Source organism: Spodoptera frugiperda, chromosome 29 (assembly GCF_023101765.2).
Source record: "Spodoptera frugiperda isolate SF20-4 chromosome 29, AGI-APGP_CSIRO_Sfru_2.0, whole genome shotgun sequence".
In the NCBI taxonomy this organism is placed as follows: Eukaryota; Metazoa; Arthropoda; class Insecta; order Lepidoptera; family Noctuidae; genus Spodoptera; species Spodoptera frugiperda.
In genome coordinates this window covers 5,561,818-5,577,524 of record NC_064240.1, presented here as the reverse complement: position 1 = coordinate 5,577,524, position 15,707 = coordinate 5,561,818, and the positions used below count along the sequence as shown (strand labels likewise).

The following is a 15,707-nucleotide window of genomic DNA, read 5'->3' as shown; positions in this document are numbered from 1 at the left end:
AGAAGTATTTGCCAAAAACCAATATTATATTTATAATATTTCTTTTACTTTGGACTTTAAATAACTTTTTCTTTTTCAACTAATACAAAATTATGTTTCGTCGAAGTAAGTTGGTCTTTTTCTTTTAAACTTTGAGGTATGATTAAGGTGCTTTGTATTTCACGTCAATAACGGTTGAACCAATACCTTTTAATGGTTCATTGAAAATTCTTTGAAATTTATTTCGTATGATCTGGTTTCAATACGAGTCTGATTCATTTGATCAAAAGCGGATTTATTTAAACCAATTTGGGATATTAAAATTGAACTATTTCATTCATAGGCCTTACCTCATTCTCTCATTTTCATGCTTAGGTAGGTAAATCTAATAAATTTTAAGAAAAAAATGTGTATAGGTACCAGACCTATTATACTTGGAGAGTATTTAGACTTTGATTAATTATATTATCTTTGTTTTGAAAAATTAAGGTTAAGATAAGATATATTTTTCTTTCATATCTATGAAATTTTATCCAATACCTATTAATCTTACGCCTAATTGTAAAATAAGAGCAGAGAACAGGAAAATCGCTAATTGCCGACACCGATTAGATACTATCAGGTGATACATCTGCTCGTTTACCGTCCTATCTCATAAAAAAGTTCTCCTATCATATCTCATAAAAAAGTCGTCCTATCTCATGAAAAATTAACTAAAGAATTGCTGACGCCTTTTTGAAGCAACAAACAGTAAGTATAAATTTCCTTTGTAAAAGAGTGCACACGAGTATTTAAGTATAATCCACAAGAGCTTGGTCGTGAAACAATGACTTTTCAACCAAGCACAGCATCTCGTCCCAGTTACGTAAAACTAATAAGAGAACACTAACACAAATCTGATTAAAACTTCAGTCCTTGTGTCTGACGAGGAAGCTGTGGAGATTACACAAACAATAAAATTCTTGTTCAAAGGTTGTAAAATCTTTCGCTATAAAAGATTAGAGAAGTGCATCTAGAAGAGTAACCGTTAAAGGAAACTACGTAGGTAAAATTTTAAAAAAGGTATAAAAACATTTGTTGTGTTACTTTTTAAGTTTGATCAAGAACTGTGGACCTAGCTGGTTTACCGGGGGGCTCCGGTTCGAAAAGCTGGAGTCGGAACGGGGTGGTTTTCAGTCAGTAAGAGTCTGACAACCGCTCTTACCTCGCCCAAGGCGGGAGAAGTCATTGGGTGATTGTTCACTTTAAAAAAAAAAAGAAGTGTGGTCAAGAAAATATATTTTGTAATAATAACAACCTTCGCATCAAACACAACATGGTACGTACCTATTTTCATTAAACACTTCCACTCAAAATTGCTTATAACAACTTCAAACTTAAAAGCTTAAAGTGAAAATATCTCCACCACTTAAAAGTTACACCAAAGTGTTTTAAAAAATAACGAACAACTTAGCCACTTAAGAACGTACAGCGAGTACAAGACTTCTTGATCAAACTAAACCAGAAAAGGTCAAACGAAAAATAAGATACTGGTAATACAAGAGGAGGAATAATAAACGCCTATACTAATATAATTAATGCAAAATGTGAGTGTGTGTCTCTTTGTCTGTCCGTCATTAATGAAAAAAGGCTCTAACTAATTGAAGAGAAGGAGAGTGTCATACACTATAAAATGTCATGCTACGTTTAAAAGGAGCCAAGTAGCGAGTAAAACCGCGCGAAAGTTAGTAGATCTATACGAAGATAACTGTAACTACATCTATCGTATATGTAGTTATCGAACAATGCGAATAACGCCTAGATGGAATAAAGTACCTCTTCGTATTAGACCTTTATCAAGAACACCTCCCATGAGGTGAACAAAATAACAAAACAATTCTCCCTCAATTTCAACAAAAATACATACATAAATTACTTTCGAACGAATTGTAAAGAAAGAATACCGAGTGTTAAAGGTAACTCTACGCTCTCTTTTATTAATACTTCCAGTAAACCAAAAGATCAATTTTTATGAACAAAATTTTCTAACTTCCAGAAATTTTCCGCAAAATATATTTCCGCCTTTACCGTGCACCAGATGGCTCCCCTGTTGAGTAAGGTCCTCAAGGCCACCCAAAGGAATTTGTTTACCAGTGAGTTGACGCTGCAATGTAAAAGATCGACTAAATACTTCGTACTACAACAACGTTGAAAGATTTTACGTAAAATATTCTAAAAGTGTTGGCAAAATTCTCTAGAAACTTATGATTTATTGCTTTATTTTTAAACTGCGAAGACAGCTGTTGTTGTTTTATAGAATTCGTACTAAGCAGGTTACATTTACATTAGAATCCCATTTCCATTACACGGATTATTACTTGCCTGTATTATATAAAATATAGTTTTTTTTTACCTAAAATTCGCTAATTATAATATAATATATAATATAATTATTCTCTCGCTAATGCTTCAACTACATACTGCTATTTGCACACGAATCAAGATCGTCAATAAAACAAGCATTTTAGTGTGTTCATTGGACACACTAAAATCAAATATTGACTTGAACCGGATCGTTCTTATATAATTATCACATAAAATTGCAATTTGCAATAATACCACTCTATAATTGCCGCATATATCACAGACTATGAAAGTATTGCGAAAAGCGGTTTTACTCGTATGTTATACAAATACTGGCCACCATAGATATGAATTGAGTACGATTTTCTGATGATAGGATCAGCAAATATTAATGTATGCCACGCAATCCATATTAAGTTCACATAGGCCTGTGAGTCATCGATACCCCGACATTGTTAATGGGAATGTGAAAATATTTAGATATTTGTTTTGTAAACCCATCATGGCTTTGATAAGTAGGGTAGCCATTGATTAAATAGTAATTAATAGTTACTCAGGTAGGGATTCATTCCGGGTTGTGTAAAATTTATCAGGGTTTATCGATTTAGGAAATCCTTGGTAGCATGAAATACGTAAGTAATTATCGAAGTACCGAAAAGAGCGTGTTACAAATAAAGCACACTGTCTGCCTCCCACGCGACTACCAAAAATTTGGTAAAACATTAATTTGCCTTACTACCTTGCAACACATTTTCGTGGTCAGAATTTCATTGATGACGGTTAAAGATCATATAGTTTTCAAGTCACCAGGTCTCCTTCTCTCTCAGGCTCCGAAACAGGACTTTTAGAGGACTCGGTGCCCCTTACAGGTGCTGAGGGTGGCCACCGTACCTCACTAAAACCACCCGTTTTAGTGAGGTAAAAATACCACACTCCATAGTCACCAGAAAGCTAGGTGCCTTTTGAAGGTTTCACTTGTCATAAAATAAAGGTCTCCCTCACCCCATTACTGTCAGGTGGCTTGTTTTACCGCCCCGTACAGGTCGATAGGTAACCAAAGTAAGGTAGACAAATTACACGTTGAAATAAGACAGCTCGATGATTAATGTCGCCATATTAAATTCCACCACTCGAAAACCAATTTAATTGGCAGCCGCTCGTTTATTTATATGTTTTCTTTCCTCAATATTTTGTCGTTCGTTTTTCAAAACATTTCAATCGCTGAAATCAATATTTATTGGATCGCATAACAGTTGTCGTATTCCCACTCCGTCACTTTTTATGCCGTTCTCAAACCCCCATTAAGATACAATAAAAAATTGTACATGTCAAGGTGAAATTGGCACACTGGTACAGCCTTAATACGTGGCAATAAGGTCATGTTTCCAAGAGAAAATTCAAGGTTGAACATAAATTAAAATGTGAGTTCCATACAGTATAAAAAGGAAAAGATGTCTGAACTCATTTCGTGTTCCCTTCGATTCGCATCCGCTTCCCTTCTTGACTTTAATTGACTTTATTGATATCACGCCTGCCGTCTCGTTTCATACAGACCTTCTTCAAGCCAAATTAATAAGGGTTCTTTCTGTTATTTTAACAATGATTTCATTTCTTTGTACAAACTGTGTATTAATGGGTTTCGGAAAGATTGCTTGAAAAGAGCCATTTCGTGTCCTGTTTTAAGATAATATATTATATAGATACTATTTCACGACCGTGTTGTTGAAATGACCGCAAGCGACAGCTTAGCAATTTATTACCTATAATTTGATTCCTAGGTCATATAAATCTGACCAGGCAATCGATCACCAAAATTAAAAAAATTTGTTTGTTTTTTTTTGTGGGAGAAAATTATCCAATTACTTCTCCCCCCTTGGGCGAGGCGATCGGGAGTGTCAGACTCTTACTGAAAACTAACTCGTTTTTACTCCTGCTTTTCGAATCGGTGCCCCGGTAAACTCGCTAGGTAGTCTGTAGCTCCGGAAAATTCAACACTTACAATCAAAACTAAAACATAAATGTAGGTAATTGCAATTTATAAACCAACTACATTTTATAAACAAGATTTTTAAAAAGCAGTTTAGGTAACTGCACGCTAACGAGTTGAATAAAGGCTTGTTATGAAAAGGAATCATATTCAACAGGAGTAAAATGAAACTGTGGCGTTTACTGGATTCCTTTTGTTGCGCTCGTCTACTGGAAAACTACTTGTATAGAAAAACTAGGAAAATGTTAACTGAGCTCAACTGTGTTTTGAGTAAACGAACAACAAAACAATATATAAGGTGATCTAAAATTAAAGCTGTGGCAGACCACGGCTTTAATTGGAGGTAGTGTTGTGTTTGAAGGTTACTATTGTAAATATAAATTATTGATTATGAGTAATTCTTTTCATCTAAAAATTTACGTATGAGTATGGGTTGAAAGAGCTAACTCTATTACTGTCTTTATCGCTTACATACGAAGTTGCGTACGTAGCGTACGGAGCGACGCATCGTGCATACCTATTTGTGAATCATTTTATGCAGAGTAGACTCAATGTTTATTTAACTTCTTTATGTTCTCAAATTGAATTAACACTATTGTAATCTTTAAACACAATTCCTGAACTCCTTTTTATCTACTACAATTGGTAGCAATCAACCAAGTTTACGAGTCGCCTGATGCTAAGCGGTCACCCTAATCTAATTACTTCTACAAACCAGAGCACTCCAAATTGAGGTGCCAAATTAAGAATTTATTAGATTTTCTATTTAATTACAAAAGTCTAAAGTTTAAAATTGAAAAACACAGGTTATAGTAGGTCATTATGCTTGTTTCAGGTGTGTGGGTGCTATGTTCTAACCGTTGCATCAAGATTTATATATATATATATCAATAATATGGTACAATACAATATTAAAACATTAGCAACAATGACATACTATGCCATTAAAATCTTAAGCAACAAAGAAATAAAACAACGCATGTAAAGTTAAAAAACTATTATTTTCTCCTTACAAATAATGAAAGAACAATAATATAAAATGTAATCATGTTCTGTAACATATCTGTATGTTATAATTAATACGTAATGAACAACGCTAGTTGACTGCATAATGAAACTGAAATTCGATCTCAGAGACAGATCTAGGAATATAATTATCTGAACAATAAATAAAAAATATTTGAAGAACAAGCATATTCTAATCTTTATACACGGTGTAACAAAAAGTGGGTTAACATATTAATTGCACGGGTTCTAGATAACATAACAAACGATGCGGGAAGGGTTTTTTAAACTCATGTTTTTATGGTACCAAGTTATGAATTTTTACGTCTTTCGAGTCCGCTAGTATTTTATAAGAAAAGCTTTGTTATTTGTTTGATTCCCTAAGGAAAAAACTTAACACTGAAGTCTGAATAAATTGCAATATGAATCTGAAGTTGACGTCGCTAGTGGAAATTTTAAAATTGGAAAGACCGATAAGATTTTTCTTGATACAACAAAAATAGAACTTAGTACCTTTCCTCGTTAGCCAAACTGGTACAATTCTTTGTTAATTTTCGTGAGTAATCCGTGATTTTTAGTTACTCCAAATGTATAATTAGTAGGTTGGAAGATCTACTTACATACGCAATATTATATAGGTATATTTGAAAAATACACACACACCCACATACACACCGTCACGCCTTTTATCCCCGAAGAGGTAAGCAGAGGTACACATGCACATTACTGCACGTAAAGCCGTTATACAATGTACACCCACTTTTCACCATTTGTGTTATAAGTCCCATGTAATAGAGGGTGAGCCTATTGCCATATCCTGGACACAATTCCAGACTATGTGCTACTATCGAAAATTTTTCGAAAATCCGAAAAAAGTCCAGTAATATTTTGCCCGATCCGGGAATCGAACCCGAGACCCCTTGTTAGGCAGTCGCACTCGCGACCACTCGACCAACGAGGCAGTATATTTGAAAAATAATGTCCTACAGATATAATTGATAATTGATTGATAAACCACTGGTAGGTACGTTATGAAAATTGGCAATTTATATGCATGCAAACACAACAGTAATTTATGGGTCATCCTCGACCAACATACATTGATGTATCACATCAAACTTGGTCGCAATACTGTGACAAGCTATTTTGGAATAATCCTTGGTGTTATAAGTTTCTGATAACTTCTTGATAACTGACAGCAAGTCTTTACTAACGTAGTTCATGTATAAATTAGCAACACGCGGCTTTAACCACAAGGAATTTAAAAGATTTCTCTTCGATGTGTGCGGAACCTGTAGCAAAGTTTTTTTTTTGTTTATTTCAAGTTGTCGTTGGGAGCAAACAAACTCGGAGCTGCGAGTTTTTCAGGTTTATTATTTTGATATATCTAGTGTCACTCTCACAGTAAATACGAATCTAATGACAACTCTCAAGCCAAAATCCATCAAGCCGTTTAGACTGCAAAGCGTGCCAAACAATTGTACATACATACTCTCGAAAAACATAACCCTCCTTCTGGCGCCGTCGGGTAATAAGGGTAATAAGTAGAGTAGATAGCTTTAATTTAATTCATATAGCGACAATGAAATGTTCACGAATAAAATATTAATTTAAAACAGTCCTGTGGCTAGCATTCATCGTTACATAAGTTTCGCACCGCTTCAGAACCAATGACAATTTTCCAATATCCATTGTACATTGACACTGACACTTTGACAATGGTATTGGAAAAATCTTCACATTTAATTATGTTTTTTTTAACTTAAATTATTTCTACTGCCTTTTTTAGCAAGTATGACTTTAACAATTCAATCAATGTTATATAAAAGCTAAATAAATCTTCTTAATCTAACGAAATAGTGTGTAAGTAACCTTTTTTATAGAATAAGCCGGTAAACTAGCAGACGGATCACCTGATGGTAAGCAATCACCGCCGCCTGTGGACACTCGAAACACCAGAGCCTTTTAGGGGTTAGGAATTTAAGGATTGTTGTTGGCAAGGTAACAACCCTCCGGTAATTGTTTCATGTAAGTGAGTCACACAATGAAACACAACGCAAGCGTTGTTTCACGTCGGTTTTCTGTAAAGCTGTTTCGGATTAAGCCGGCCCGATCGTGCCGAAGCATGCCTTTCCCAGACTTCAATTTATACACACTCTTATAATAATAAAAATATCAAGGTAAACAATCCCACACCTTGCTAAAGATAGAAAATATAACAATATACAATCGCTTCCTTGAACACCCACACGGTTGAGAATTAAGAATTTCTTTTTCAAATGAAACTTTTACTTAGGTAAGTTATAAAATTATATCTACGTAAAATCAACTACAAAAAAAGAACATTAAAATAAACTTTCATTCACTCTTAGATTATTTTAACCAAATTAGGTCTCTCTAAATTTTGTTAATTTTAGTTAAATCAAACTTTTATAAAAAGTAATTAGTTCGTCTTTAATTAAAGAGTGTAGTTTAAAAGCATTTGGAAAAAGTAATGCATACAAAATAAAAAATGACTTTTAGGATCGTTTAAAACGGATTCAGTGTTTTTTACTCCAACAGAGATGGTGAACGTATACAATAACCTTTTTAGGGGGGAAAATCATCCAATGACTTCTCCAATCTTGGCCTTGGCAAGGCGAGAGGGAGTGTCAAACTCTAATTGACTAAAAACCACCCCGTTCCTAGTCCTGCTTTTCGAGTCGAAGCCCCGGTAACTCGTTAGGCAGTCATCTCCGGAGGTAGGCCGCAGCTCCGTGTACAAATTACCTAATTATGCATATTCATTAATTAAAAATGGTACTAAAAACATCTTGTTCGGCAGTCGAGCGATAACCACTCCGCTTACAATTAAGTATTTATACGAAAGGACTTGTATACAACAACAAAAGAATAATATAATTTATCTTCTTAGATCATTATGCGTCTATTGGCTCAAACAAGAGATAGCAAAAGCGAATAGAGTGGTTTTCCATATCAAACGAAAGACGACAAAATAAATGTGAGCCAATTTTTCTTTTAAAACTTCACCGGAATGAGGAAAATATTCTGGCTGCTGACGAACCAGTTGTAAATCACGGTAATTGATGATTCTACGTAATGAAGAGTAGTTCTTGATGAGACAGACAGAACGGCTGACATTAAGAACGTTAATTTTATCCCTACATAGTTTCTACTGCGCACTCGTTAATAATCTAGAGATATAAGTATTACTTACACAAGTATTTTTTTTTATTTCAAATGTCTTTTTTTTTCAAAGTAAATGCATGTATATTGCTTTGCAATTTAAAAACCAACATTTATGTAAATTGTTTGAATGTACGCTGATACTGAGTATTTTTAATTGGTCCTTAGGCACTTACCGATTTTAAAAAAGGTCGAATCAAATTAGGCGATTAAGCTGTGAATCCGAAATCTTTACTATAAATATTGTAATTCAATTGGGTAAAAAAGTTGTTTACTGAAATTTTAAATGGCTGCAGAGTACATAATTATAAATACAAAATGCCCACTAATGTTCATAGAATTGAACAAAAGCCTTAATGTAGTGAACTTTCCTTTACAGAAATTCCCTTTCATTACTACATTAACCCAGGCTATTGAAAGGCGTTACCTAATTTGCCAGTCGCCTTGTTAATTGGTGAAGGAATTCACAGCTCCAAATAAATGAGTATAATACACGATATACTTATACTTTAAATTCATAATGGTATGGTTGAATTTTGTACAACCCATCCGTCAAACCAATTATTCCTAGAAGTAGTTTTTACTTATTAGTTCCATATTTTTTATAAGGCTTCTCTTATTGTCATGCTTGAATTCTCTGTGGGACAGACATAATTGAAGGTACACCACTTAGGTTTCTGTCCAGTAGTTTTTATTTACTAGCGACAAGCCCTGTAAGGTTGGATGTCATTCCAGACTTTCCCAGTGAAGTAGATCAGTTTCTTTTGTCTGATTGTAACAAAAAGTATAGAAATAAATTATTTTGGTCTAGTAGTTCACAAGTAGGTATTCTTGCGTAGAAACATTTCTCCGTTTCAAGTTGATTGACATAGGCACTAACTAGTCTTGGGTTTCCAGACAACTTTGTCTACAAAACTTATCTTCACGACTTCTAGTTAGACCACTTTCTCAATAGCCGCTAATCCATTGATAAAATCGGCTTAAAAACTATTTAATAGTTTTGGAGCTTATCGTTAACAAACAGGCAGTATAAAACAAAATCCCCACAGGGACTTTGTTTAATACGAGTATTTATTGGGTTAAGCTGATTAATCCTATTTAATAAATGGTACAATGGGATTCTTTGCTTGAACAGGGTTTGAGATTTGGAAACCAAATAATTAATAACTTAACCCAAGTATTAAACAACCCATGTTTAACATTAGGATAGGTTAAATTTTATAACTAAGGCATAAAATTCAAATGTACATACATATATAATATGACACGAACACACATCGTCGGCATCCCTTCAAAATGTTTGTACTGAACGTTGTTGGTTGCTGACACAAAGTAATCACTCTCTGCGGCGGAGATAAGCACGCTACGTTAATATACGAGCAATATAAATCCAGTAAAAACATACTTTACAATGTAAATCGTAAACAAAACATTGGAAAATACAATGTTCAGGTAAAAATATTGAAATGTAACAGCAGAGACTGGTCACTGCGCTAATTAACCACTTTTGAGGTTAAATTGCGCTTTTGTGATGAGTTCTGTATGTGTGAGTCAAAGCTAGTCCGCAAAGGCACGTAAATCCGCGTTGGTCCGATTTTCATCAACATCATTTATAACGTATAAACCTCCAAAGCCTGGCCACTGGTTTAATCAAGGAAATTGTATCATGCCTACTATCCCTAGTGACATGTGAAGTACAGGCCGCTCCACATGAAATACTGACTTCCACACAAACCCATTTAAATCAGAGCTGACCTCAATTTACTCTGGGAAAAAGGTTAGAAGAAAAATATTATTCTATTTTTAGTTCCTATTCGTTTTAACCGAACTAAGTACGGTACACCTATTCACAAAATGTTTTAATACTACATAGTTCCTGCTCACGAGTTAACAAACCACAATGAAATCGATTTTGAGAAATAAAAAGAAAGAAAAAAAATCTTTCTCGTATACAATGACGAACTACGCCCACACGGACACGGCAGCTATTAGGACAAAAATAGATCGCAATAAATGCCTCTCTGAGGGCGCTTTTCCACCAGAGATGCTGTGCCACTAATCAAATATGATTAGTGGGAGCTCCACGGAGCATCTCATCACATTTTGTATACCAATGAATACATTGGTATACAAAATGTTATGATTGGCTTCCCTACTATCGATACATCGCATACTCGAACGACATATGTTCCACGCACAGCTACTTAACAGCGGTGCATCTTCATAATCACATCTTACTCTCACAGCTACATAGCTTAGTCTAAGTGAAAACGGTCACATAGTTTCACAACTTTACTATTACATCTTCGTTGCATATCTACATAGCACATTTATAGTGGAAAAGCACCCTAATTTGTTTCTAACAACCCTGTCATTTACTTCCACATGCCATGCCGTACACATGACTGTTATTTTGTCCTTTCCCCATAATTAGGTGCACTTTGTCACATCCCTGCTCGCATAAAAGATTACTTGGGACTATGTAATTACGTACCAAACATAATTACAATACTTTTACTCACAACACTAATTAGGACTCAAAAATTCTCAGCCTTTACGGTGCCTGAATTTGAGGCTGGTTTGAGGCGGATTTGGCAACAGACTATCCCTATTAGGTACATGAGACTTAGTCAAGGAAAATGATGTGTACCTAGTTACTAAACAAGTTTGTTTGTACCTTTTTTGGAGGAGACAGGTACTGGTATAATGTCACGTTGTTTCACTTAGTAATAAGCTTAAGTGAAACTTAGTCCTACCTATGATGTTAGTACTTAAGTATTACGTGGTAATCAGGTAATAGAGTCTCGTGTATCGTTTGTTATGTACAATGTACATAGACGGTATCAAAATTGTACAATGTATGTGCTCTTTATTGAGAGGTCTTTTTTGCTAAATCATCCAATGACTTTTCCGGCCTTGGGTGACGTGAGAGGGAGTGTCATCAGATTCTTACTGACTTAAAACCCTGTTCCTACTTCTGCTTTTCTAGTCGGAGCTCAGGTAAATCTGCTAGTTAGTCCGCAGCTGCGAATCAGGCAACAGTCCTACTGGGCCTCTGTGGTTGTCTGACAGCTCTTTGAGGTGCGCGCGACGTGCCATACGCACGGGTCTGGTTCTAGTCGGGCGGCTAGCTTATTGAGAGGCCTAACGTAATAATCAGTAGGCTGCGCCATGTCATCGCCGCGTCTGCGTACGCTGCTCACGATGAAGAGTCCCGTTGTGACTCGAAACTAGTAGAGCTTTTGTCAATTTATTGACGTGAGTACATATAGTTTTTTATTAGGTAATTTAGTATGTCTCACGATAGTTATTATAAAAATTATTACACATTTATATAAAAGTAGTAAATTAATGCCCATCCTTCTCCGTGTGAGAAGAGGCCTTTGGTCAGCACTGTCCACTTGTAGGCTGTTGATGATGATAAAATTAACTTTCTATTCACTATCCAATTAACGTTGCTCTCATATTTCTTTCACTGGTTTTTGTATTTAATATTAATACTGACGGAATCGAATTAATTGTTTGCGGTTATTTCTGTTACTACGCAAGAAAGGTTTCATTTCAAATCAACAAGCTCGCCTACTTACGTAACATCACGTTTACTTTTCGCAAAACAGATGGCAACATTCAATTAATTTAAAAGGATTTGTATTATGTTCTTACATTCCGACAACGAAGTACAAATACCTCCTAACTGACAAAAGTCCAAAATTTACATAAATTGAAAAAAGCGTTTCACTTCTTGGGTAATTACTATTTCGATAAATTCGAAAAAAATTCGACTTCGCCGTCGATTTACACATTAACCTGCTTCCGCCTCACCCGAGGCGGGAGAAGTTATTGGATGATTTTCCCCACTCAAAAAAAAAAATGTTCTTACATTCACACACAACTTCACGCCTTTTATCCCCGAAGGGGTAGGCAGAGGTGCACATTACGGCACGTAATGCCGTTATACAATGTACACCCACTTTTCACCAAAAAAAAAAACCTGCTTAACTAATCTAGAATTAAGTTTTTGTTAATAATTTTATCTTTATTTATTGATTCGTTGGTCGAGTGAACGCATGTGCAACTGCTGGATAAGGGGTTCGATTCCCGGGTCGGGCGAAGTATTATTGTTTTATAGGTTATTAAAAAAAATTCTCAGTAGTAGCACGGAGTCTGGAATTGTACCCAGTAAATGGCAATAGGCTCACCCCCTTTTATATGGGCCTTATAAACACAAATGGTGAAAAGCGGGTACACATTGTAAAGTGGCATTACGTGTCATAATGTGCACCTCTGCCTATCCCTTCGGGAATAAAAGGCGTGACGTTGCATAAATTATTGATTTGTAATAAAGTCGAAAATCATATGTAAGTCATGAATTAACCTAAGCATTCCTAGCAACCGTTTTACACATGTTATGCTATACCTACAATTCTATTTAGTTATAGAAGCACTCATAACAAAGCTTCTCTTAAGCACGATCCAATTAGTTTAGCTAAGTCAAACTTAATTTCAACAACATACTACGAAATGCCTCTAGTCGAGTTTAGACACGATTCGAAACCCATGTCAAAAAGACGTGACTACATTTTATTGGGTATTTTGCCACTGTTGTTCATATTAAATTTAAGTGTGGGAGAGCCATGCTTCGGCACGAATGGGCCGGACCGACCGGAGTGATACCACGGTCTCACATAAAACCGACGTGAAACAATGCTTGCGCTATGTTTTGTTGTGTGGGTGAGGTTACCGGAGGCCCAATTACTCCACTTCCGAATTCCCCGATTCTCCAACAACCCTTAAATTCCTAACCCTCAAAGGGCCGGCAACGCCCTTGGAACGCCTCTGATGTTTCAGGTGTCCATAGGCGGAGGCGATTACTTGTCATCAGGTGATCTGTCTGCTCGTTTACCTAAACATATACCTAACAACAATAGACAACTACTATCACCACCATCAGTCAGTAAACTATCCATTGAACAAAGAACAAAGACCCTCTCGGGCGGTTTACTATAATCTCCACGCTTGCAACACAAGTTGGTGATTGCAGTTAGGTCACCGAAATATTAGAAGATCAATCTTTACGAAATAAGACCTAGCTTCAACATTTTTTTTCGGTTAATGAATCAAAAAGTGGGGTCCTATAATAACTGAAAAAGACGACAGTGATAAAAGACAGAGTACTTTTGGTAAGTTTATTATACATAGAACCATTAAAGTCTACTAATTCATGTCGCAATAGCAATAACTAATCAATATGCACCATTTTAATTAATTCATAGTGTCCCATGTCCGCCCAATGACCCACAAAAAAGGTCGCAGTAATGGTTTGACTAATTAAGCCTCTTTCAAGGATTATTAATGACTTTAAGTACCATTGTTCTTCAATATTTCCTTGACAACTTCGAGACTGAACGAAACTCCCACTTCACTATTCGAAGCAGTATCGAATGATCTTACAAATAAATAAAAAATAAGTATCTTTCGAGTATATCTGAATTAAAAAAATCTACTTTATTAAAGTGCCCCCTAGTGTCTTTAAGGACGAATCAAATGACAAAGAATTATTTGAACAACAATAAATTAAATTAAATCGTACTGAAGTAATTACAAGATAAGTATCGGTTAATGTTTCATTTTATTTATCTGTGTTTTAATCATTTTAATTTAATTAATATTTCGGGAGCAAAATACTACATTATGAAGTTATTGCACGTTATTGAGATATCATTTACCATTATATATCAATAAACCATATAGTATCTACCTATGTTTGTATAATAATGTGTGCACTGATACCACACACAAATGTTGGCTTTAAAGTTTTTGTTCTAAACTATGCAAACATTTGTAGTATTGGGCCAACATTTATGGACAAATGAATTGGTGACCAACAAAGAGTTGGTACTGAATGTACCCAGAACCAACATTTGCTTTACTCTGATTAATGAAACGCTGATAACACCTCTATAGGCCGACACCTTCAACCGATTATTTGATCATCCCATCCCAAATTTACCGAAAAATCCTTTGACAAATAACGCAAAGGTGCGCTCAAATTGAAAATTCGATGTCAAAATTGAATAAGACCAACCAATAAGTTCGGTCATTTGACAATAATCATATTTTTTGATAAATGCTATTTAAGCGTATAGTATACATATACGTACATACATATATACGTATATAGGTCCATATAAAACTGACTTGTTCTAAAAATAAGACCTCAATTTGCTTTGTCTGTCTCCAAAGATAGATATATTTATTAGATATTTTATACTATCTATGAAAATCTTTACAATAATCCATATGTTAAGCACTTATTTATAGATACACACCTACGTTTGTTGGTTACGACCTATTAGCAACGTAGTCAGAAACTTTCTTTTATGGTACCTACGTTAGCAGTAACACCCTTAGTGCATTGAACTCAATGAATTATTTTGAGAAGCAAACAATACAATTAATTAACGTGAATATTCCAATGATTATTGTGTTTTTATCTAATTAAAATACATACTGTGAATCATTTTTATCGCAGCTTTTGTTTGCAGGGAATGGCGCGGAATTATTCTTATACAATTAATTTAAATTATTCGCATTAAACTCTAGAAAACTTACCAAAACACTGCTTTAAACACATCCAAAGAGTCTTAAAAACGTATATCGTGTGCAACTTTTCACTTAAAACACTGTAAAACACTACGAGTTTTCTACGTGGATGAACAAAAACTTAATTGCAAGTTCACACAACACTATTATACTTTACAACAAAACTTCGTAAGAAACATTTCTTGTAAAGTTTTTGATTAAAAAATTTCATTCACTGGGGGTATGTAAACTATTTCTTTTATGTGACATTTACGATGTATTTGAAGTTGTTAGTTGGTGCCGGTGCGGCGGGAACGCGCGCTACCGACCGTGGATGCGATCTCTATGAGATGAGACCGACAGGGAGCTATAGACGGGAGCGCATGCCCGCGTACTCAACTGATCACCACTATAACTCTTACTACTTATTATTCAAACACACACAAATATCACTTTTCAATACCAATCTTAAGTATCATTTTTCTGTGTACTTCTTAGTGTACAAACAAAGGAACAATTAATTTGGATTTGACCCGCTGAATTAAATATTCAGGGACTCTTGGGACCAAAAAGGTGGAGCTACACCGGAGGGATTAACTAATCTTTGCTTAAACGTAAGTGTTCT

At 35.1% G+C, this 15,707-nt stretch overlaps 1 protein-coding gene across 1 annotated transcript in view; it reads right to left on the bottom strand.

The window, feature by feature from the left end:
* LOC118268638 (RYamide receptor) overlaps positions 1–15,440 on the bottom strand; it is a 36,180-nt gene extending 20,740 nt beyond the window's left edge. The window contains exon 1 of the mRNA XM_035583199.2: positions 15,113–15,440. The gene's annotated coding sequence lies outside the window, so the exon portion shown is untranslated. The remainder of the gene's footprint in view (positions 1–15,112) is intronic.
* Positions 15,441–15,707: the final 267 nt, after the last annotated feature.